Raw genomic sequence first — 25833 nt, 5'->3', positions numbered from 1 at the left:
GAAACTGTGAGTTCCCTCGGGCTAAGGACAGCATCTGTTCATCTTTATGTCTCTAGCCGCTGCCCAGTGCTTGTTTTTAAGGGTGTTTCAAGGTCTTTAAGCATCTCTCTACACACTGGTCTTTTTGAAAACAAAAAACAAAAAAACGATGGTAGTTGTGATCTGGGAGAGGGACTAGCTCTGGAAGAGAGGTGTGCTTATGTAAGAGAAGCAAACACACGTTATGAATCAGAGGCTTCCTCCTCTTTTGAATAAAAGGCTTGGGTGTTTGACTGCTTGCCAGGGCATACAGGGTTTAGGACAGGGTGTAATGAGGCCTTTCTCACGGAGGAGCTGCCTGGACAGGTGTGAGGAGCCGGGAAGCTTTAGCACCCCAGGGGGTTGGCAGTGCTTCTAAGGCTTCCTGAGCACTTCTGTGTGCACCTCTGCATCCTCAGCCTTCTGTGCCCTCAGGGAGCCTGGCAGAGCAGCTCTCAGGGGAAGGCACAGAGGCCCCCAATGTGCCAGTCTGGAGATGGAGATGCTCAGGCTTGTCCGCAACCTGATTTGCCAGCCTAGAAAGGTGGGCCAGGCACCCATTCCCTCCCGCCCGCACCTGCCTCTTGAAAAGCATCCTTCCTGGGTGAGCTAATACCAGCTGTCATCCCCCACCTTGCTGGTGAGATGGAAATGATTCTTACCCTACGGTGGGATCCCCAGCCTAACGCTTCCTCTGTGAATTCTGATAAGAGCCTGGTTTCGCTTTTAATGGAAATGATTTCCACAAGACAGGGGTTGTGTTAGTTGCTGCTGGGCTTTCTGAGAAGAGAAGATAACTCACATCACAGCTGGAGTTGAGAGTGTGCCCGGATGATTCAAACCTAAGTCCCTAGCATCTCCAGGGGGCAGTGAAGTGAGATAGTGGGCTCTCACCCCAACCAGATGATACATGAGAAGCTTCTGGGGGTCGAGCAGGGCGGTGGCCGATTCTCTCTGAGACACAAGCCTTGCAGGTTAGTGGCCTTGACAGATGGAACGGATTTGGCTCTCCCAGGACCCTGGCTTTGGGTAATTGTGCTCACAGTGAGGAAGCTCTTGGACTCTCCCCTTCTATTCACAGGACACGCTGCACGTCCTCCTCCTGCCCCCATGTCAAATCCCACGTCACTCGAACGTGAGCCAAACAGCTCCGTAAGAGGCATGGAATCCTTTGACGTTAGTAAAACCTGCACTGGAGAAAGGGAACCCTTGCAGCTGATCCTTAGATTTCAACCATGACCGCTTCTTGGGGCAGGCCCAGTTGATTTCGATTTCCGTGGTTCTGCGAGCTGGGGGCTCCGCTGCTGCCGTTCGGTCAGCCATCTGTGCTGAACCCCACTGCCAGACCCCGCTCCCCCAAATGCCACGTTCACCTGTCACTCAAGAACCTGCTGTCTCCTCCAGCAGATTTCACGGGTAGTGAGATTTTTGTTAATATTCTGGGATGAGAAATAGGATTTGGGGGTTACATTTTGCCAAATGAGAGCGTTTTCTTTAAAAGCCAGCTGCCGTCTACCACCTCCACGATTTTATAAATGAAACAGTTTAGCACCAGTACAAAGGAAGACTTCATTTCACAGCTCAGGGCGGTCTCTTCCATTGACCTGGTTGAGCTTCATGGAAAACCTTCCTCTCGTATTGTAGATTTCAGACCAGGCTTTGAGAGCTGCTGGAGAGTTCCGTAAGATCCACACGCCCCCTGGCTTCGGAGGCCCTCAGCAGTCAATTCCCTATTTCCCACCCAGCTGTCTCCCTTACTCACTCATCCTCCCCTGCCTTCGCATAGCCTAGGCCTCTACTCACTTCCCCCAGCTCCCCTGCACCCCACTTCCTCCAGAAGCCGGCTTCAGAGAGGCCGCCTCCTCCTCCATCCATGTCTCTTGGCCTCCTTCCTCGTCTCCCCTCTCTGTGCCTGATCAGTGTCATTCATTCATGTCACCCCGTCGTCTTGTCTCTTTATTCCCTTCCCCTCCCTCGCCGTAGAAGGCAGATACCTTGCTGACACTTCTTGCTCACCCATAAATCTGCGGCGTTGGTATGGGAGAGGCAGGCTGCAAGGTGTTCCTAGCACTTGAAGTATCCCTGTGGTCAGTGCACCCGTGGTCAATGGTGCTCCAGGATATGGTGCCCGTTTTACAGTCTAGAACTTGAAAATATAATCCTGTTTGTTATTCCTCAGGAAATTCCCACGTTTTTCAAGAATGGCATTATTATAACCCGGTTGCTGCATTCTGTAACTGCTTCTGTTCCTGTTTTAAATGGCACATGACAGACGTCTTTAACCAAAGAGAACTTAAGAGCTTTAAAAGTATTTTATAACTTTAGATCCTCCCTGTTGCCTTCTGGTTTTAATTTCTCACATTAAAACGTATCTACCAGATGGAGAGTACTGTGCTAGATTCTGGGACCAAGAGATTAGAATGTGGCCCCAGCTCTCAGAGTAGCTTAACGTTTCATGGAGGGAACAGGGACACGGACAGAACAAGCAGGCGCACGGGGCAGGTTGGTTCGGGTGAGTGTGAAAGTGGCCGCCATGGTATTTTACCTGAGAACTTTAGCTATGATTTGAAGCGACCACTTTAAGACAAGGTCATTCTGTTTTTTTAACAGTTTTCTCCGGTACAAAATAAAAACTAGCAGTTTGCTGTAAGAAAATGCTAGAAATGCTGAAAGTAAATTAGAAATAATTTAATTGCCCCCTGGAGTTGTGATACCCACCCCATGTGTAATAGCTATGCTACGAGGATGTTGTTAGATTAAATAATTTGTGGTCGTAAAACACTTAGAATGGCCCCTGACACAGAACAGCAAATGGATGTTAGCCGTGTGCCGGGATGCTGAGAAAGGACATGAAGCGAAGATGCAGGGGCGAGGAAGGGTGGGCTCCCACTGCTTGGAGCGAGTGGTCCGGTTAGGTTGGGTGTGTGAAGGGAACACTGCAGTCGGAGGTGAGACTGGGGGTATCCTGAAGCACTCAAGAGCCATTACTGATGCTGGAATCACAGGGAGAGCTGGCAAGATCTGTGAGCAAGGAAGGAGGGAAAGTCACACGTCACCCCCCACCTCCCATCACTCAGATGTTCCCTTGGTACAGACATACCACCGTTTACATAACCCTTCCTAATGCTGTTACTGTTAGTGTTATTATAAATAACACTCCAATTAATATTCTTATGCATTGTTAATCACAGTTGTTTCGGATTCTTTCCTTGGGAATATATGCTTAGAATGACCAAATTAAAGAGGAATAGCTATTTTTCTGTGATACTTTCTCTTTTTATCAACTTTTGTGATTGTATTATAAAAGTAACACATTTGTGTTATGAAAATTTTAAATTAGCAAGTAAGCGCCAAAACAAAAGCAAAAAACAAGTAAACCCCAAATAGCCTTCACCTGCCAATAACATGTTTCTAGGTATCTGACAGCGCGCACGTTTTTTTTGACACAAGCCGTAGGATGATTTTCCAGAGAGGTTAGACTAATTTAGATCTTTCCCCGGCAGGAAACAATAGCACATTGTCCCTGCCTCTCACCAAAGTGAGAGTTTGTGGGTTTTATTTAATCTTTGTTAATATGGTGGCTTGGAAATGGTATTTTATTATCATTTTGGCTTGCCTTTGTGTTAACTGCTTGTGGGTTCAATCCACTCTTGAGTCTTTCTATGAAAGGAAGAAGCTTCCTTCTACTATCAGTACTCTCCTAAACCCTAGACACACAAGCCACAATTTTAGCCAGAATTACTCTTTTTCCCCAAGTAAGGTAATAATTTATATACAGTAAAATTTACTCTTTTTAGTATATAGTTCTGCAAGCAAAATCACTGCAGACAGTGACTGCAGCCATGAAATTAAAAGACACTCCTTGGAAGAAAAGCTGTGACAAACCTAGATAGTGTATTGAAAAGCAGAGACATCACTTTGCCAACAAAGGTCTGTATAGTCAAAGCTATGGTTTTTCCAGTAGTCATGTATGGGTGTGAGAGTTGGACCATAAAGAAGGATGCTTTTGAACTGTGGTGCTGGAGAAGCTCTTGAGGGTCTTTTGGACAACAGGAAGGTCAAACCAGTCCATCCTGAAGGAAATCAACCCTGAATATTCATTGGAAGGACTGATGCTGAAGCTCCAATACTTTGGCCACTTGATGCGAAGAACTGACTCTTGGAAAAGACCCTGATGCTGGGAAAGATTGAAGGCAGGAGGAGAAGGAGGTGACAGAGGATGAGATGGTTGGATGGCATCACCGACTCAATGAACATGAGTTTGAGCAAGCTCAGGGAGATAGTGAAGGACAGGGAAGCCTGGCATGCTGCAGTTCATGGGGTTGCAAAGAGTCAGTCATGACTTAGCAACTGAACAACAAGCTACACACACCACAACCAAGACACAGAACAGTTTCCTCACCCCAGAAAATTCATGCACACCCCTTTGTATTCAGCCCCCTCCCCTACCCTGGCAACCACTCCCCTATTTTCTTTCCCTGTACTTTTACCTTTTCCAGAATGTCACGTAAGTAGAATCAGAACGTGGGTAGCTTTTAAGTCAAGCTTCTTTGACTTAGCATCACAGCCTTGAGGTTCACCCCTGTGTTTTGTGTGTATCAGTGTTCGTTCCTTTTAATTGCAGAGTAGTATGCCATGGTATTGGAGAAGGCAATGGCAGCCCACTCCAGTGCTCTCGCCTGGAAAATCCCATGGATGGAGGAGCCTGGTGGGCTGCAGTCCATGGGGTCACGAAGAGTCGGACACGACTGAGTGACTTCCCTTTCACTTTTCACTTTCATGCATTGGAGAAGGAAATGGCAACGCACTCCAGTGTTCTTGCCTGGAGAATCCCAGGGACAGGGGAGCCTGGTGGGTTGCCGTCTATGGGGTCACACAGAGTCGGGCATGACTGAAGTGACTTAGCAGCAGCAGCATGCCATGGGTATAGATGTTCCATGGTTTGTCCATTAATCAGTTGAAGGATATTTGGGTTGTTTCCAGTTTGGGGCCATTATAAATAATACTGCCATAAACATTTGCCCATAGGTTTTTCTGTGATGGTTAAGTTTTCATTTCACTTGGGTAAATACCTTGAAAGTGGGACTTGCTGGGTCATGTGGTAAGTGTATATGTAACTTTATAAAAAATTGCCAGTGACGTGGCATGCAGCAGGCGGAGAGGACATGCATGCCCTTTCTCGACTCCATCTTTGCGGTAGTGGTGGTGGTGTCCGTGATCTAATCGCCAGCACGCAGCTCTTAGTCTACGCCTAGGAGCTACACACTCTCGAGGTGACCGGCCAGGAGACGGTCGCCCAGATCAAGGCTCCTGTAGCCTCGTCGGAGGGCGTCTCTTCAGAAGATCAAGTCCTGCTCCTGGCAGGCATGCCCCTAGAGGATGAGGCTACTCTGGGGGCTAGTGTGGGGTGGAGGCTCTGAGTACCCTGGAAGTAACTGATTGCATGCTTGGAGGTGAAGTCCATGGTTCCCTGGCCCATGCTGGGAAAGTGAGAGATCAGACTCCCAGGGTGGCCAAGCAAGAGAAAAAGACGACGACGACAGGCCGGGCCAAGAAGCGTGTGCAGTACAACCTGTGCTTTGTCAATGTTGTGCCTGCCTTTGGCAAGAAGAAGGGCCCTAGTGCTAACTCCTAAGTCCTCTGTAATCTTGACTTTCTCTAATAAGGCCACTTAACCCAAGGAAAAAAAAAAACATTGCCGGAGTGGCAATTCTGTTTTCCAGAGTGGCTGTACCACTCACCAGCTAAGTATGATAGTTCCGGTTTCTTTGCCTGCTTTTCAGCACTTGCTATTAGCCAGTTTTTTGTTTGTTTGTATGTCTTAGCCCTGCTAGTAGGTGTGTAGTGGTGTTCCATTGTGGCTGTAATTTGCACTTCCCTAGTGACTGAAGACCTTGAGCTTTTTCATGTGCATATTTTCTTTTTTTGGTGATGTGTCTCTTTGTATCTTTTGCCCACTTAACTGAATTGTTTGGTTTCTTATTACTGAGTTTGAAGAGTTCTTTTTATATTATGGCTTTAAATCCTCCATCAGATTTGCGAGATCTTTTCTCCCTGACTTTGTCTTGTCTTCTCATTCTCTTGTTTCTTTATTCCATCTCGCTTAATCGTTTTAGACTCTTTTGAAGAGCAAAAGTCTTAAATTTTGATAAAGTCTAACTTACTGAATTTTTAATGGGTTGTGTTTTGATGTCACATCTAGGAAATCTTTGCCTGACTCCAGGTCACAAAGATTTATTCCTATGTTGAAGTTTTATAGTTTTAAGATTTACATTTAGGTTCCTCACTTATTTCCTAGCCCCAGAAGTTTCTTTTAGAAAACATTTCCATTAAAGAGACAGACACCCCTGGGCAGATTTGGGATGGATTCAGTCCTGGCAGCCTACCCAGGAAAGGTGCCCTCCAGGAACCATCTGGAAAGGAGATGTGGGCTTCAGAAACTGCCCAGGAGTGGCTGTTAAGCAGATAGGAGTTTTCTCTGGCTTAAGACTGGGCATAATAGTGAAGATTTCATCTTATAAAGGAGAGTTAGGGTACTAAGAGAAAAACCTCCAAACTTTCTGGATAAGTCCTCTGACGGCTGCCCAGAGTCCGGATGGTGAATGGTGCCAAGCACAGGACTTTGTCGATTACATGCAAACACCCATGTCAGTGACTCACCCGATCATGCTTTAATCTCATAACCGAGAGAGAGGCTTTTAAAAATTACTGTCAACAAGGCAGCTCGCTGGTTATGACTGCCATTGAAGTTGGGCTTTCCTCAGAACAGCTGGGGTGTAATGTGGTGGGAAGAAAGCCTGATGTGAGTGAGAGGCCAAGGACTGCTTGCCTGGGAAGGAAGGATGTGCAGCTAACGTTTGACAGAAATCTGTGAGCTGAATGACTTCAGCCAAGCTGAGTAGAGGCCTGTCATCTTTCATCCATGGGAAAATACACTGCAGCAAAAGAACTCAGAAAACAGCACTGATTGTCAGTTTTGTGTCAGTCACTGCAGGGCAGGTAAGAAACAGTAGTCCGGAGCACACGCCAACCAGTAAAGTTGATGGGAACCAGGAGAGGATTCCTGTCCCAGTAAAGGAGAACACATAAGAGTAGGCCGGCCATGGCTTCCCCAAGGGTCTTCCAGGCCGAGCAGTGCGGGGGTTGGAGTGTTCTGGCAGGTGCAGGCCATTGGCCCAGCTGGGTTGTAGGAAGCACTCACAGAGACAGTGGGAGATGCTATTAGAAGCATGTGTGCATGCTAAGTCATTTCAGTCGTGTCCAACTCTTTGCAACCCTATGGACTATAGCCTGCCAGGCTCCCCTGTCCACTTTATTCTCCAGGCAAGAATACTGGAGTGGGTTGCCATACCCTTCTCCAGGGGATCTTCCAGACCCATTGATCAAACCTGTCTCTCATATCTCCTGATTGGAAGGCAGGTTCTTTACCACTAGCGCCACCTGGGAAGCCCCATTGGAAGCGTGAAAAGTGAAAGCGAAAGTCACTCAGTCGTGTACAGCTCTTGGCGGCCCCATGGACTACATAGTCCATGGAATTCTCCAGGCCAAAATACTGGGAGGGTAGCCTTTCCCATCTCCAGGGGATCTTCCCAACACAGAGATCAAACCCAGGTTTTCCGCGTTGCAGGCAAATTCTTTACCAGCTGAGTCACAAGGGAAGCCCATTGGAAATGTAACCAGGGTCAGTCTCACAGGACCTTGTTTGTTCTACCCTGGTATACAAGTTCCTTCTTGAATTCAACTTGGTACCATTGAAGTATTTATCATATGGGCATGATAGAACAGGACTTTCTTTTCAGAAAGATCTCTCTGGAAGCTCTGTGGAGAATGAATTAGAAAGGGCCAGTTAGATGGCTGCAGTGGTCATCTGCGGGAAACCCCATAACCTGCAGTCATACAGCCAACAGGAAGCCACAGGTGAGGAAGACCCTGAGGAGGTGGAATCAGAACCCAAGAAAGGGAGGGGCGCCTGGATGGATGTTCCTGGGTCTCTGGGCAGCGGCCTGGATGTGGCACCACCCGGGAGAGTCTGCCCACCATTGAGGGACCAAGAGCAGGACTGAGGACCCTCTGAGCTTGAGGTACACAATGGCCATCCCATTAAAAGACTCCTGCATGGCAGCCGGCCTCAGAAGCCTGATACGTCTCCGCCACCCCGCCCCAGGGGAACTGTGCCTGTTCCTGGAAGCATTAGAAATACACGTGCCTGCCCAAGTGCAGTGAGCAGGACAGGAAACATGCTATAAAGCTAGCGAGGTGGTGCAGACGCACAGAACATTGAGGAGCAACAATGTGGCACAGCGCGGAAGCCTCTGTCCCTGACCGTGAGCCAGGGTGCTGGACAGGGCTTCCCCAGGGCATGGAGCCGGGGCAGGGCAGCCATCCTCAGGACTCAGCCTGCCACCAACCCCTTACCTTCTCTCTCTTCCCAGCCCAGCTCTTCTCATCTTTTTTTTTTTTTTTTAAGTGAATTCACTCTCAGTCCTTTTGAAACCCAACATGTCAGTGATAGATGAGGCAGTATTCTTTAACTTCAAAGGAGAAGAAGTGAGTGAGTGAATGCAGTCCAGGGGAGTTGAAAAGTCCAAGGGAACAAGAGACGCATGGGGTGACCCCGCCGTCAGGAGGAGCGCCCTCAACCCCACCCCTGCTGGTGCCCTGCGGAGGCCCAGACAATGCCACTTTCAATAAATCATGAAGGATCCTGAATACCCGTTTTTGTCCGTTTTCAATGAACCCTGGGCATGTTGCTTAAGATATGACCAGCCATTTGTGCTGGGTTCCCAGCTACTCAAAGGCTCGAAGTCAAGTGCTCTCTCGACTAAATAATGGAGTCTTTGCATATGAGATTTTGGGGGAGCTTTTTTTTTTTTTTCAGATTTCCATAGCTAGTCACGGTAAAGGTGACCTTGTGGGTAGTGTGGGCCATTGTGACCCTTCACACATCCATCCTTTGAGTGATGCTGAGCTTTGTGGGGTATCCATGCAGCACCTAATTCAATCATGCGTCTGACCCCTGCCTCTCTTTGGCACTGTCCTCCTCCCTGTGCTGCTGGGTTGGGGGGAGGCTCTGCACAAACCCTGGCTGTCCTCGGGAGGCATTCTGTGCTAAACAGAGAGCTCTTGGCCATCTTTCCCACTTTGGGAATTCTAGGCCCCCTGGTGACTCTGGCCTGGGGAGCGGGTGCTTGTTCTCAGGAGGGTTTGCTCATGAAGATGCCTGCTGGAAGCACCTTTTAAGAGTCCCCGGGTAGCTTCCACACTGGAGTCTTGGAAAGCAATGAGAAAAATAACCTGGGGTCATTTAAGGGCTGGCTGGTTATTTCCTTAATCGTCTGTGACTGTTAAGAGCCTGACTTTCTATAAAGAAGCACAGAGGCTTCCTTGACTTGTTATTAATAATAACAAACAGCTAGAATTTATTGACCACCTGCCATTTGCCAAGTGCTTTCAGATGTTACCTCATTTAATCCTTAAATCTTATACCCATTTTTACAGATGAGGAAACTGAGATTTTCAGTTAACTTGTCAAAAGTCACATAGCTGGAAACAGCAGAACTGTGATAGAAACATTCCTTATTCGGCTTAATTTTTATCATCATCTCTTGTTTTATATTCTTTTATGAACCTAAACAATGGATCAAGGGCTTCCCAGGTGGTGCTAGTGGTAAAGAACCCGTCTGCTGGTGCAAGAGATGTAACAGATTCAGGTTTGATCCCTGGGTCAGGAAGATCCCCTGGAGGAGGGCATGGCAATCCACTCCAGTGTTTTTGCTTAGAGAATCCCATGGGCCAAGGAGCCTGGCAGGCTATGGTCCATGGGGTTGCAAAGCATCTGACATGACTGAAGCAACTTAGCACATACATAGCACATGAACCTAAACAATGGGTCAAGTCCTACTTATAGGATAACTTTGAAAGGTTATCTTAAAATACCATGTGATCTCATTTATACAACATTCTTAAAATGAAGGAATGATAGAACTGGAGAACAGAGTTGTGGTTGCCAGGAGTTTGGGGATGGTGGGGGACAGGGAGGTGGTCTAAGGAAGATCTCAGTGGTGAAGGAAGAGTTGTATATCCAAGTTTCAATGAGAGTTACACGAATCTACACATGTGACCAAGTGACATAGAACTAGACACGCATATCATGCCAGTGTGTTAGCTGGGTTTGATACTGTGTTAGAGTCTTAGAAGATGTCACCTTTGGTGGAAGCTGGGTAGGGCCTCTCTGTTCTGTTTTTGCTACTTTTGTAAATCTGTAATCATCTCGAAAAGTGTGTAGTTGAATTCACCTGAGTGGGACCCCAGCCTTGCACCTGGGAAGAGGCCAGGTCTCAGCTCAGAAGGCAGTCCACATCAGAAAGCTGCAAGTGGCCTAGGAGAGGAACCCACACTAAGAAGAGGGCCCGGGATTCAGCCTCCATCTGAGCCTCTTTCATTTCATGGGAAAGGACTGAGCTGAGAGTCAGGGCTCCTGGGCTCAAGGCCCGGGGTTGCAATTATGTGACTTGGGGCAGGCCTCCCAGTGTCTGTGAGCCTCCATGTCCCCAGCCATAAAGTAGGGGTGGTCACAGCACTCACCCTCTGAGGTTGTTAAGAGATCCACTAAGAGGACACATTAATGTGCACACGTTTAGCACAGAAGGATTTACTGTGCGTATTCATCTTGTTACCATCGTCAGCGTGATTTTATCTGTCCCCAGGTGTACCCTCTACTTCGTAGTCAGACCAGTCTTGTATGTATTCACAGTGAACGTTCTCTCTTATTTCTCTAGTTTGGATCACTTATTATTCCAACAGTTATTTCTTGAGTGCCTACTTTGTTGAAGACTCCTGGGGACACAGTGATGGACGTGACCTGTGTGGTCTGTGCCCAGACAGAGCCGAAGTCCTGTTTTCCCCCATTCCCTGCAGTCTCCCACTCAAATCAGGGTGTCCTGCAGACTCACAAGGCCTTGTCTTTTCCATGCAGCCATGCTAGCAGCCCTTCTCCAAGCTCCAACCGTGCTAGAGTCAGTGTGACTGGCTCATCTCTGCCAGCCTGGACTGTCCTCTCCCCCTGTGCCTCCCGGGGTGCCTAGCCTGGTACTGAGCAGAACAGGGAGCATCTTTAGCAAGTAGTTGCCCAAAGAACTGTAAAGTTCATGGCTAGAGGCGCCCAGGACAGTCTCTTCTGAGGCTTTCACTTTACAGATGACGGGAGGGACGGCCCATGGTCTACATAATGGAGACTGGCTCTCTGGGTCCCCAACACATTTCTTCAGTAGGATATTAATAGATCCTGTATTAATCTTAGTTTTTGTTGTCGCTCTTTTTTTTTCATTCCTGCTATTCAGTGTTTTGACTAGCTGGCTGGCACTTCTTTTAGCCTTTTGCAAACCCGGAAGCCCTTGGCTGCGGTTTTGCTCTTCTTTCTAACTGTGTGACTGAGCCGTGTCAATCAGAGGCCAAGTGCATTGAACTGGAGAGGCAGAGCCAGCCCACGTGGCTCTCTCTCCCGTGCCTTCAGTTGAGTGGGCTTACCTGGCACCCCTGGTCTGCCGGCAGGCCCCGGCCTCTGGCAGGCCCACCCAGGCATCTCCCTTCTGTGGCCCAGCTTCTCCACCTGAAGCTGGGCGGGCGGTCTACACAGTTCTCACTAAGGCAACTGGCCTTTAGTTTCAGTTGTTCTTTGGTCAGACCTTTGCCAGCGAGCCCTGCAAGACTGACGCTCTGAACCCCATTTACTGTCCTCTGTCTCTTGGAATCTAAGAGAGAGAAGTACATGGTTGGAGCCCCAGCATCCAGCTTAGTGCCCTCTTCACAGATGAAGGAATAGCAGGTGTGGCCCCCGGGACTGCCCAGACTGCAGTTAGGTGGGTTTGGGGTCCCTTTCTGGCTCTGCCAAATGGGTTGATAAAGCACCCGACCTTGGGTAGGCAAGCTACTTAACGTCTCTGCACCTCGGTTTCCTTGCCTGAAATGGCAGTAACAGAATCTGTACATGTGGTGTGCTCGGTGCTGTGTCTGGTTGAATGTTGGAGCCTCTTATTTCTGCTGCTAATGGCATTGCCCTACAGCCCCTCGGAGTTCTTTTTTTTTTTTTTTAAGGTTCGTGGGGATCAAAAGCAGAAATCGATGGGGCTGTCTCTTGCAGCTGACAATCTAGTTGGATGGTGTGAGAGTTAAACAAATATACAGCTGGAGACATGTTTCAACTTGAGAATAAATGGGAAGAATCCGACCACGATAGAAGCAGTTTTCCCACATCCGGACTGTGAGAAGCCAGCCTCCGCCGTGCTCTAGCAGGTCGTTGCGGCCTCTTCCCTTCCCAGGCAGGGATTAACAGACAAGTTGTTGCTGGTGCAGAGGTGCAGGGCAGCTCCACCTTGAGACACATCTGCCAACCTGGCGAGGCCTTGGGAGCTTTTCTGTTGAGGCGCGAGCCTCGCGTTGGGGCACCATGGCCTCCCTGCCTGCTGCTGCAGTGGGGAGCAACCCATCCGGAACACGGTCCAGTAGGGCTGCCTGTGACGGACGACCCCGCAGCAGCACGGCCCCCCAGCCACCGCAAGAGCTGGCAGGGCTCCTGAAGCCAACGGGGAGGCCATGAAGCGTGTGTCCTCTTGCAGAGTACCCCCCTGCTGCGTGTCCTGCACACAGAGAAGAGTCTTCCCAAATACCACTCCAGTTAAGAAACTGAACCCTCTTATTGTGGAAATGCCTCTTATTGTGGTATTAGAGTGATCACGTCTGGAACTGTTGGGTCTCCCCCAGTCACTTGTTCCAGTGTGCTGTCCTCTAAATTTGATCTCAACTCATTATAAGGAATAACTCTAAGGCTTATTACATCAGGAACATTTATTTTGCCATAGCCAGGTACTGTTCTAATGTGCTTTCTCTCATGTGATTTCCATACAACCCTGTGAAGTAGGTACCATTATTGTCCCCATTTTACAGAGGAGGAAACTGAGGTGCAGAGAGGTAAGGTAACTTGCCTGGGGTCGAGTTGCTCATAGGAAGTAAAGCCAGGATTTGAAACCAGCTTCTGAAGTGTCTGTACTCTTTCCTTCTCTGCCGCGTTGCTTGTTGTTTAAAGGGACCCCCCACTCACAGGTGAAATGAACTCCTTTCTAATATAAGGCCTGTGTCCCAGGCAGGAGGGTCGCTGCTAAAGGTGACCTTTTAAGAGTGCTGGAAAGAAAACCTGTCCGGTGCTCTGGACAGTTATCCTAGAGGATCCCCAAGGTCCCTGTAGTCTGTGGGGGGGGGCCTCTGACAGCCCCCTAAGTTCCAGCTCAGAGCCCCTTGAGAGATTACACAAACATTGGAGGGAAAACACATTTCTGCCCAATGAAACTGTTTCCTTAAGATTATTGTGGAACTTATTCTTTTTAACATTGAACATTACGTCTAGTTTCTTAAACGATTTTCAACTCTGCGAGATTATCCAAAGATTCTCAATTACCAAAGCTGATTTTTCAGTTAGCAAGGCAAACAGAAAGTCTGCTCTGCTGGATCCGAGCCCTTTCTAATATCCTCCCCTAACCTCCTTAGATGTTTTTGATCTTTGTATATCATCCTAGCTATAAGCTGCTTTCTGTATTTTCTTTAAAGATCACAGTGCTCATCTGCTCTCTGGTTTTTGCCATAGTTAGAATGGTACCTATTTGAGTGGTATATTGTTCAAAAAGAAAAGGCTGTTTTAAGACACTAATCATTATTTTGGACGAGAATAGAAAGCTCCCGTAACCCCAGGAATGGTTCCCCTAGGTGTCCCTTTCAGGCTGTTGTGAGCAATCGAGTAAGTGTTGTCCGATCAATAGGCATTTTGTGACTGGATGGCTGTGGACAGTGATGGTTTTGCCAGGAGGCGCTGCTAAGCCACTGCTGTAGGTGAAGGCAGGAGCAGGACAGTGGGGCAGATTGGCAGCCCTCAGACCAGAATGTTGTCCTGGAATACGTTGTCCAGACACTTGGCCTCATCTGGGTGGAAGGAAACACAGCGGTGTGGAACCAAGTCATGAACTTTGACGGTTGCTCTTGGCCACATAAGACAGCAGGATGCAAGGGGATTCTTCTCTGCCGCCTCTTTATGAAACATTTAAAGATGTGAGCACTGGGCCTCCTAAAATCTTCAGAGCTTCTCTTCTGACAGATTTAGCAGGAACTTATTACCATGGCTTTCTTCCAGTAAACCTAGAAAGTATCTTACATTCATCCATGAAACAAACCATGAGGAGGACTGTAAAGGAACTCAGCCCCATTTTACAGGTGGGAAGGCTAAGGCCTTCAGAACCCCACACCAGCCCGGAGTCCAGGGAGGAACAGAGGCAAGGCCAGGGCTGCTGGCTTCCAGCGTGGGGTTATATAACTGCAACTCCTCAAGTCCCTGGAAACTGAGGCCAATTCCCTGGAAGATCATTCTGTTCTCTTCTGTTTTTTCAAGAATAGAGCCAGCTTGATCACTGGCTCTGAGGCTTGTGTCCCGTTTTCTTTCTTCCACAAACTGAGTGCCTACCATCAGGATCCTTGTTCAGTCAAGTTGTATTCGAACTTGCCCGAATCTCCTATTTTGACGTGTGTTTGGCTTTTATTTTATTTATGTGTACTCTTAACTGTTTCCAAAACGGATTTGAGGAGACTTACAACAAAGGGAACACACAGTAAAATGAACACAGTAGAAAGAAAAATGGAAAGTCAGAAGCAAGGAGAGGAGGCAGGAGAGACAGGGCATCTAGAAGAGTGAGCATAATTCCTGTGATCGGGCGTCATATTTCCTGGTTCCAGTATCGGAAATGCAGAGGTAGCTTCCTGCTTTGCGGAGAAGAGAGAGATTTCATAAGGTTATTTCTTAGAACAAATCTCATTAAAAGTCAAGGGACCCTTCTCCTGGCACTGCAAGCAGTTCTTCACATGAGGCTTGATCTCGGGGCCTTATGTGTTGTAGTGGACAGATTTTACATGTTTGGCCCATGAAGAAAGGAGGTGTGATAAGGTTATTCACAAAAACACTCGGATGAAAGTTGGATAAAACACAGCTTGAAGAAGGGAGATAAGCTAGTGAGCAAGCTCATGTCGTCTACAGATGTCACTTCCCTGCAGCCTAACCTGACTCAAGGACAGAGTTGAGTCCACTTCCCTGAGTGAGCAGGTAGCCTGTCACTTAGGCTGCTTAGGAGGCAGAAGTAATAGGACATATAGAATGTGAGCATAGTTCCTGTGATCGGGCGTCATACTTCCTGGTTTTAGTATCAGAAATGCAGAGGTGAAAACTAGGTAGCAAGGATGCTGAAGTGGGGCCCCTGCTGAGGGGATATTCTCCACAGTTTGGGGTCAGCCACAGGCTTTAGAAAGCAAATGACTAGGCCACAGAACGGATGACATATTCTAAAGGCCAAGGGACCCAGACAGTCTCTTTCCAAAATGCACAGCCAGCTCCATGCACATGGAGGGGCCACGTGCAGCCCGCCACCATCCACAGGGGCACTCCTCTGTGGAAGCAGCTTCAGGCAGCTCCCATCCCAAAGAGTGGTTGGCTTGAGCCCTAGAGCTGGGCAGAGATAGTTCTGATCTGGTCATGTCCCAACACAAGTCACCCTCTTTGGCCATGAAGACCCTCAGACCAGCTCCTGCTGTAGGGGTGTTGAGCACCTTTGTGACACCATCCCCACCTCTGACTGCGTGTGACAGCTGTAGACTTGCTCCTCATGCTTTGTGTTCCTTGTCGTCATATTTCTCAGGGATTTGAGGAGTCTAAGAGGAGGCCCAGTGACCAGGGAAGGGCCTGGTCAGGAAGGCTGGGGCAGAGGAGTGCCTTTTGTGCCAGCCCAGGTGCTGGGGAGGGCAGTGAGCACTTCTGTGCTGGTCTCATCCAGTGAGAAAGACAGAGGTGCCGTGGGGCCACGCCCGGCAGAGCTCCAGTGGCCTCGCCATGCTGGTGAGCCATGAGGTAACCCTCGCATGGTGGGTAGGACTGGCTTGCTGACTGAGGGAAACCCAGCGTGAACCAACCAGGCTGTGTCTCCCAAATAAGAGCACCCTTCCCCATGGGCTTCCCTTGTAGGTCAGTCTATAAAGAATCGGCCTGCAGTGCAGTAGACCTGGATTCAATCCCTGGGTCAGGAAGATCCCCTGGAGAAGGAAATGGCAACCCACTCCAGTATCCTTGCCTGGAAAATCTCATGGACAGAGGAGCCTGGTGGGCTGCAGTCCATGGGGTTGCAAAGAGTTGGGCATGACTGAGCGACTAACACTTACTTACTCCCCATGGGTTGACCATAGCTGTGGAGACAGGTGGCTTTTCTGAGCAAGTAAAAATACCTTAGCCCTGAAGAATCTTTGACTTGTCATTCTCTTAAATGAATATTTGTTGGAGTATAAGTGCTTTACAATGTTGTGTCTGTTTCTGCCATACAGCAAAAGTGAGTCAGGTATATGTTTGCATATATCTCCTCTGTTTTGGATTTCCTTCCCATTTAGGTCAACACAGAGCACTGGGTAGAGTTCCCTGCGCTGTGCAGTAGGTTCACATTAGTTATCTATTTTATACACAGGAGTGTGTATATGTGGCCTGGTAAAGAGTTCACCTACCAATGCAGGAGACCCAAGAGATGCAGGTTCAACCCCTAGGTTGGGAAGATCCCCTGGAGAAGAAAATGGGGAAACAGTATATTCTCCAGGCAAGAATACTGGAGTGAGTATTCTTGCCTGGAGAATCCCATGGACAAAGGAGCCTGGCGGGGTACAGTCCAGGGGGTCACAAAGAGTTGGACACGCCTGACTGACCACACACGCATGGTGTGTATATGTCAATCCCAATCTCCCAATTCATCCCACCACCCCTTCCCCCCTTGGTGTTCATATGATTATTCTCTACATCTTTGTCTCCACTTCTGCCTTGCAAATAAGATCATCTATACCCTTTGGGCTTCCCTGGTGGTTCAGATGGTAAAGAATTGCAGGAGACCCAGGTTCATTCCCTAGGTCAGGGGGAAGATCCCTTGGAAAAGGGAATGGCTACCCATCTGAGTATTATTTCTTGGAGAATTCCATGGACAGAGGAGCCTGGTGGGCTGTAGTCCATGGGGTTGCAAAGAGTCAGACACGACTGAGCAGCTTTCACTCACATACCCTTTTTCCAGATTGCACATACACACATTAATATACAATATTTATTTTTCTCTTTCTGACTTCACTCTGTGACTTGACCTGTCATTTTGAACCTTAATGAGGATAGAACAAGCCTCTGGAACAAGGTGCGATGGAGTCAGGAGAAGTGGCCTTAAGTGAAAACACAGCTGTGGGGTTTATAGACGCCACTGCAGGGAGGCGTCATCCAGTGGGATCGGCCAGCCTCGCTATAGACTTTCCAACACTAATGAATTGGGAACTCCATGCTGAACAGGATTTAGTTTGATGGGTCGCTGTGCCAGCAGATGGATGTATTTTTCTTGAAAGACCAAGGTGCCAGAAACCTCCGTGATTACGTTACTGGAGCAAGGTTCTTTTTTGTGGTTTGTGCCGTTGAGCGTCAGGACTGCAGGATTCTCTTGCTCTTTCTCACTCTTATTTTTTCCAGGTCAGAACCAGAGCTTGGGGTGGGGAGGAAAATCCTGCTGAATGAGCAAGTTCTTTCTTAAAAAGCTCTCTCCAAGTCCAAAAAGACTTCAGTGGACTTAGGAGAAAGAAACTTAATACATTGCCATAGAATCACTGTGAACCAAGTGAAAGCCAAGTCCACAGCATCTTTGTCTTATAAAAGAAAGCAGAGAGGAGATGGAAAAAAAAGGAAATAATGCTGAGGAAATCCAAACCAAACAATGAAAACTAAAGAAGAAAAACTAACGATCACCTCAGAGAGAATGTGAAGATTTCCTTCTAATAAGATTTTCTCAGTTTGCAAAACTGAGGCTCAGGTAGAAGTAACTTTTCTATTCTTTTTTAAGTGTGCCATAAATAGCATACCTGAGATGTTTGAACTGTGATGGGATTTGCCAGTTTGGGCTTCAGCAAGAGTTGGACACCCTGCAGGACCCTTGGACTGTGAGGGAAAAGTCGGCTATGGAGAGGCTGGAGGTGTCCCAGCCTGGTCCCTGACCTGCGTTTGAACCTTGGTCCTAATAGCAAGCAGATTGAAGCAAACTCACAGGCCTCCTGCAGAAACCATGTTGGTTTGAACCAGAGCAGTCCTGGCCCCAGATCCAGCACTCTGCTTTCACCAGCTACCTCTCTTGTTACACCCCTGTGAGAGGAACTCAGAGAGGGGTCATGGGGCTTGCCCTTATTCCGTCACCGAGCAGCCTGCAGAGAGGGAAACCACTCTCTTCTGCATGGCCTGCAGGTGCAGTCCAGACCATGGCCAGAAAGAGAGCTGGGTGCCCATCAGAGGCCATCTTGGTTCTGAACTAGACAGGCCATTCCTAAACTTCTTAATGCATCTCTTACCCTTCTAAGATTAGGCCAGCATTTTTAAAAGCACTGGAGTCTCTGAGATATTACGTAGCTGTTTGGAGTTTAGTACCACATGGCCTGTGTGTCTGTTCCCCAGGAGTGTGGCTGTTTGGGAGTGCCAGCTGTGCACCTGAGCGGACTAAAGACCAATTTGCTCATTAGCCCAGGGGAACATCTCACAAGCCACCCTCAGCCATCTTTGTTGCCAGTCCCATTCCTCTCTTCCAGTTATTCTCATGAATGTAATCCGGCCCGTTGGCATCCCTGGGCTGATGTACAAAGAAAGGTCTCTTTCCTTTCATGAATACATTAAATGACTCCATGGACCCCTCTGTTGCTTGGCCTGGGGCATTCGTTCTTCCCCTGAGATTCACCCGAAGGCCCTTCCTCAAGCGGTGTCTGAGAGCCCTGAGGAAGCCTGCCTCAGTCCTAAGTCAGTCAGTCTCAGTGCTCACCTATTGCGCCAGCTAGGAAGATGGCCCTGTAGTCTCGCTTGCCAAGACTCAAGGAGGCTGAAGGAGGACCTTTGTAGGCCCAACAACTCCAACAGGGCCTGCACCCCACACTCCCACAGTCTGTGGGGGAGGCCTCCAGCCTCTTCCGCTCACCCCAGCTCCTTCAGATCACTCACAGTGCCAGTTTCCCCAGGGCCCACCCTGAAGTAGACAGGCAAGGTCAGAAGGGGTCCCAACAGGAGTCTCTGCCCTCCTCTGGGGTCTAGCCTAAGCCCCTGGGCGCCATAGGCTCTTCTCTTCCTGCTAGAGAGACTGGCTTGTCTTTTGTCCAGAAGAAAACCTTACCTCTCAGCAGACCCATTTAAAGCCTCCCTCCTCTGCTGGTGGAAGTCGCAGAGCAGCCTTGCCACTGCCTATCGTGGTTCCTTTGCTGCCTTCCCCCCGTACGCAGTACAGGAATGTCGTGCAGTTGGAAACTGTCCTCCCAGGGAGAAGGTTGACTCATAGCGGGCTCTTCTGCTTGACATGGCACTGCTTCTGGAAAGGGAAGGCCGGACCTCATGACGTCTCAGAGCAGCTGTCATCCTGGCAGGCCAGCGGCCCAAGCCGAGCCACTTGGTGGACGGGCCCTGATTAGAGCCAGCACTGGCACAGAGGGTGGCCTCTAGGCCTGCCTGTTTCTTCACCACGCTTAGCTCATGAGGCATCTTCCATAAGTATTGTGGAGCAATGGACTGAGCTCCTCTTCAGAGGCGCTGTGAGATGGGAGCCCCTGGGCACCGAAAGGACTTGAGCCGCTGCTGGCAGTCTGGAGATACAGTGACCAGAGGCGGCCAGATGTTCACAGGCTCTCTTTACAGAAGTGAGGACTTACAAACTCCATAAAGTGGGGTGACTTCAGGAGCCTGCAGGGGGCGTGATTCTGTGTCTGTAAATGAAATGACCGGAGCAGTTTGTGGCTGACAGGTAAACAAGATGCTCTGAACCTCTGCTCTGCAGTTCAGCTCAACACCAGGCTTTGGGCACCTGCTGTGGACAGAGCTAGGGCACCAAGTACCTGGGGTACCTGGTGAAGCTCCCACTCCTGATCCCTTGGACACCCTAGGGAAGAACAGCCATGCCTCCAGTCCCTGGAGGAGGGAACTGGAAGATCCACTCTTACAGAGAGAATCTTGAAGGATGCGTGAGATCTTGCTGGGACGGACCAGAAGGACTCCCCCAGAAGCACACGGAAGGGCCTGGAGGTCTGACATGCCTGGCACTGTCCAGGCTTGCGGTGAGCAGTGTGGTGTGGAAGGAGAGCATGGAGCCTTGTGGCAGGAGAAGGCCGGGGCGCTCTTCCCATCGGGCCGACTCGAGCTTCTCCTCCAAGACTTCGTCCTCTCCCCCAAGGCCCTCCCCAGTGGGCTCACCCCCCTCAGCACTTGCCACCTCACCCGACCCTCGGTCGCAGTCCACATTCAATTATGCGGCAGGCAACCCACAGAAGGACTGGCCTGTGTTTCATTCATTTCTATACTTCTGATGCATAGACAGCAGGAGAAGCCATCAAAGGTCCTTACAGAGGGCCGTGTCATCAGGCTTGTGTTTAGAAGGATGACTCAGCTGCGTTATGGAGAGTGGATTAGAGCAAGCAGAGCCAAGGAAGTGGAGTGTGTCGGTGTCCTCGAGAGAAACAATGAGTGGTTACAAAGAGCAGCCGAGGCCCGGGAGGCTGGCAGGGAGCAGGCTCGGCTCTTGTCAAGGCCCTGGCTCTGCTCTTCTCAGGTCTTTTGAGTCTGCTTCCTTCCTGAGCTGGCTTCCTCCTTGGGCTGGTAGCAAGCGAGTTGCAACAGTTCTGGCCCTCGCGCTCAGAAGCACCCAGCAAACATTGGCCTCCACTGGATCACATGTCCCTTCCTGAACCCATTCCTAGGGCCAGGAAATGCCATGCACTGACTGGCTTAGGTTCCTGATCAGTTACTGGAATGTATGTGAGGTCACCTTAGAACTGCCAGGCCCAGCCCTGGAGACTGGATCTGCTTCCCTCTGAATCCCCTGGCCTGGGGCAGGAGGGTATAGCTGAATGAAGCTAGAGTCTCATGAGGAAGGAGAAAGTGACTGCTGGACATGCTCTTACATCTGCAGAGGGACCAGTTGGACTGATTTATTCATGGACAGAGTAACCAGTTGGACTGATTCATTCATGTAGAACTGTTCACAGGTAGGTGCCTACACACACCCACACAACCTGAGCACCTCCAGGACACGCCTTCTGAATTGGTTTATCTGGGAAACAGTCATCATCCTGAGGACCCCACCCCCACCCCAACTTTGGACTCTCCATTTCTTGACCTTTCTTCAATCTTGTGATTGACTGTTCCATCTCCAAGATCATATACAACCTACTCTCTGACCACAGCCCCCAGTCCTTCCCACTCCCTCATCCAGTTCAGTTCAGTTCATTTCAGTCATGTCCAACTCTTTGTGACCCCATGGACTGCAGCACACCAGACTTCCCTATCCATCACCAACTCCTAGAGTTTACTCATAACTCATGTCCATTGAGTCGATGATCCATCCAACCATTTCATCCTCTGTTGTCCCCTTCTCGTCCTGCCTTCAGTCATCCCCAGCATCAGGGTCTTTTCTAATGAGCCAGCTCTTCGCATCAGGTGGCCAAAGTATTGGAGTTTCAGCTTCAGCATCAGTCCTTTCAATGAATATTCAGGACTGATTTCCTTTAGGATGGACTGATTGGATCTCCTTGCAGTCCAAGGGACTCTCAAGAGTCTACTCCAACACCACAGTTCAAAAGCATTAATTGTTTGGTGCTCAGCTTTCTTTATAGTCCAACTCTCACATCCATACATGACCACTGGAAAAACCATAGCCATGACTAGATGGACCTTCATTAGCAAAGTAATGTCTCTGCTTTTTGATATGCTATCTAGGTTGGTCATAACTTTTCTTCCAAGGAGTAAGCGTATTTATTTCATGGCTGCAATCACCATCTGCAGTGACTCTGGAGCCCCAAAAAATAAAGTCTGACACTGTTTCCACTGTTTCTCCATCTATTTGCCATGAAGTGATGGGACCAGATGCCATGATATTTGTTTTCTAAATGTTGAGCTTTAAGCCAGCTTTTTCTCTCTCCTCTTTCATTTTCATCAAGAGGCTCTTTAGTTCTTCATTTCCTGCCATAAGGGTGGTGTCATCTGCATATCTGAGGTTATTGAGATTTCTCCCAGCAATCATGATTCCAGCTTGTGCTTCATCCAGCCCAGTGTTTCTCATGATGTACTCTGCATTTAAGTTAAATAAGCAGGGTGACAATATACAGCCTTGATGTACTCCTTTTCCTATTGGAACCAGTCTGTATTCCATGTCCAGTTCTAACTGTTGCTTCCTGACCTGCATACAGGTTTCTCAAGAGGCAGGTCAGGTGGTCTGGTATTCCCATCTCTTTCAGAATTTTCCACAGTTCATTGTGATCCACAAAGTCAAAGGCTTTGTCATAGTCAATAAAGCAGAAATAGATGTTTTTATGGAACTCTTTTGTTTTTCGATGATCCAGCGGATGCTGGCAATTTGATCTCTGGTTCCTCTGCCTTTCCTAAAACCAGCTTGAACATCTGGAAGTTAACAGTTCACGTATTGTTGAAGCCGGACTTGGAGAATTTTGAACATTACTTTGCTAGCATGTGAAATGAGTGCAGTTGTGCAGTAGTTTGAGCATTCTTTAGCAATGCCTTTCTTTGGGATTGGAATGAAAACTGACCTTTTCCAGTCCTGTGGCCACTGCTGAGTTTTCCAAATTTGCTGGCATATTGACTGCAGCACTTTCACAGCATAATCTTTTAGAATTTGAAATAGCTCAACTGGAATTCCATCACCTCCGCTGGCCTTATTTGAAGTGATGCTTCCTAAGGACCACTTGACTTCTCATTCCAGGATGTCTGGCTTTAGGTGAGTGATCACACCATTGTGATTATCTGGGTCGTGAAGATCTTTTTTGTACAGTTCTTCTGTGTATTCTTGCCATCTCTTCTTAATATCTTCTGCTTCTGTTAGGTCCATACCATTTCTGTCCTTTATGGTGCCCAGCTTTGCATGAAATGTTCCCTTGGTATCTCTAACTTTCTTGAAGAGATCTCTAGTCTTTCCCATTCTATTGTCTTCCTCTATTTCTTTGCATTGATCACTGAGAAAGGCTTTTTAATCTCTGCTTCCTATTCTTTGGAATTCTGCATTCAAATGGGTTTATCTTTCCTTTTCACCTTTGCTTTTGGCTTCTCTTCTTTTCTCAGCTATTTGTAAGTCTTCCTCAGACAGCCATTTTGCTTTTTTGCATTTCTTTTTCTTGGGGATGGTCTTGTTCCCGGTCTCTTGTACAATGTCATGAACCTCTGTCCATAGTTCATCAGGCATTCTGTCTATCAGATCTAGTCCCTTAAATCTATTTCTCACTTCCACTGTATAATCATAACAGATTTGATTTAGATCATACCTGAATGGTCTAGTGGTTTTCCCTACTTGCTTCAATTTAAGTCTGAATTTGACATTAAGGAGTTCATGATCTGAGCCACAGTCAGCTTCTGGTCTTGTTTTTGCTGACTGTATAGAGCTTCTCCATCTTTGGCTGCAAAGAATATAATCAGTCTGATTTTGGTGTTGACCATCTGGTGATGTCCATGTGTAGAGTCTTCTCTTGTGTTGTTGGAAGAGGGTGTTTGCTATGACCAGTGCGTTCTCTTGGGAAAATTCTATTAGCCTTTGCCCTGCTTCATTTTGTATTCCACGGCCAAACTTGCCTGTTACTCCAGGTATCTCTTGACTTCCTACTTTTGCATTCCAGTCCCCTATAATAAAAGGACATCTTTTTTTGGTGTTAGTTCTAGAAGATTTTGTTGGTCATCATACAACCATTCAGCTTCAGCTTCTTCAGCATTAGTGGTTGGGTCATAGACTTGGATTCAGAGAAGGGAATGGCAACCCACTCCAGTACTCTTGCCTGGAAAATCCCATAGACAGAGGAGCCTGGTAGGCTGCAGTCCATGGAGTCGCGAAGAGTCGGGCACGACTGAGCGACTTCACTTTCACTTTTCACTTTCATGCATTGGAGAAGGAAATGGCAACCCACTCCAGTATTCTTGCCTGGAGAATCCCAGGGACGGAGGAGCCTGGTGGGCTGCCGTCTATGGGGTCGCACAGAGTCGGACGTGACTGAAGCAACTTAGCAGCAGCAGCAGCATAGACTTGGATTAAGAATTAAGTTTTCCAATTTTCCTGTTACTAAGGACAACAGATTTTATTTCATCATGTTTCTCATAAAGACTTTGGAAAATGCAAAAAAAGTTAAGACATCACTGTTGCAGTCTTGAGAGTCTCTTGGACAGCAAGGAGATCAAACCAGTCGATCCTAAAGGAGATCAACCCTGAATATGCATTGGAAGGACTGATGCTGAAGCTGAAGCTCTGATGCTTTGGCTACCTGATGAGAAGAGCTGACTTATTGGAAAAGATCCTGATGTTGGGAAAGATAGAAGGTAGGGAGAGAAGGGTATGATAGAGTTGAAGATGATTAGAGGGCATCACCAACTCAGTGGACATGAGCTTGAGCAAGCTCCTGGCAATGGTGAAGGACAGGGAAGCCTGGCATGCTGCAGTCCTGTGGGTTGCAAAGAGTTGGACATGAATGAGCAAATGAACAATGACAACAACAATTGCTGTTGCCATTTTGACATTGTTCCTTCCAGTCTTCTATGCCATCTGTGGTTTTTTTTTTTTAATGTACTTTTTTGGGGGTATGGGATCAAATATGATTATATTCTTTGCAGCCAAAGATGGAGAAGCTCTATATAGTCAGCAAAAACAAGACTGGGAGCTGACTGTGGCTCAGATCATGAACTCCTTATTGCCAAATTCAGACTTAAATTGAAGAAAGTGGGGAAAACCACTAGACCATTCAGGTATGACCTAAATCAAATCCCATATGATTATACAGTAGAAGTGAGAAATAGATTTAAGGGACTAGATCTGATAGATAGAGTGCCTGATAAACTATGGAAAGAGGTTCGTGACATTGTACAGGAGACAGGGATCAAGACCATCCCCTTGGAAAAGAAATGCAAAAAAGCAAAATGGCTGTCTGAGGAGGCCTTACAAGTAGCTGTGAAAAGGAGAGAATCAAAAAGCAAAGGAGAAAAGGAAAGATATAACCATCTGAATGCAGAGTTCCAAAGAATAGCAAGGAGAGATAAGAAAGCCTTCCTCAGCAATCAATGCAAAGAAATAGAGGAAAACAACAGAATGGGAAAGACTAGAGATCTCTTCAAGAAAATTAGAGATACCAAGGGAACATTTCATGCAAAGATAGTCTCGATAAAGGACAGAAATGGTCTGGACCTTACAGAAGCAGAAGATATTAAGAAGAGGTGGCAAGAATACACAGAAGAACTGTACACAAAAGATCTTCACTACCCAGATAATCACCATGGTGTGATCACTCACCTAAAGCCAGACATCCTGGAATGCAAAGTCAAGTAGACCTTAGAAAGCATCACTATGAACAAAGCTAGTGGAGGTGATGGAATTCCAGTGGAGCTATTTCAAATCCTGAAAGGTGATGCTGTGAAAGTGCTGCAGTCAATATGCCAGCAAATTTGGAAAACTCAGCAGTGGCCACAGGACTGGAAAAGGTCAGTTTTCATTCTAATCCCTAAGAAAGGCAATGCCAAAGAATGCTCAAACTACTGCGCAGTTGCACTCATCTCACACACTAGTAAAGTAATGCTCAAAATTCTCTAAGCCAGGCTTCAGCAGTACGTGAACCGTGAACTCCCTGATGTTCAAGCTGATTTTAGAAAAGGCAGAGGAACCAGAGATCAAATTGCCAGCATCCACTGGATCATGGAAAAAGCAAGAGAATTCCATAAAAACATCT

The 25833-nt window shown here is 47.8% G+C and overlaps 1 protein-coding gene and 1 pseudogene across 3 annotated transcripts in view; both read left to right on the top strand.

Moving 5' to 3' along the window:
• Positions 1 to 25833, top strand: part of DIS3L2 (DIS3 like 3'-5' exoribonuclease 2) — a 358364-nt gene that overhangs the window by 287253 nt on the left and 45278 nt on the right. The gene's annotated exons all lie outside the window — the stretch shown is intronic.
• Positions 5184 to 5697, top strand: LOC102189808 (annotated as a pseudogene).

This window comes from Capra hircus, chromosome 2 (assembly GCF_001704415.2).
Source record: "Capra hircus breed San Clemente chromosome 2, ASM170441v1, whole genome shotgun sequence".
Taxonomy (NCBI): domain Eukaryota; kingdom Metazoa; phylum Chordata; class Mammalia; order Artiodactyla; family Bovidae; genus Capra; species Capra hircus.
The sequence above is the reverse complement of the archived record's forward strand: the minus strand, read 5'-3'. Positions and strand labels throughout refer to the sequence as shown.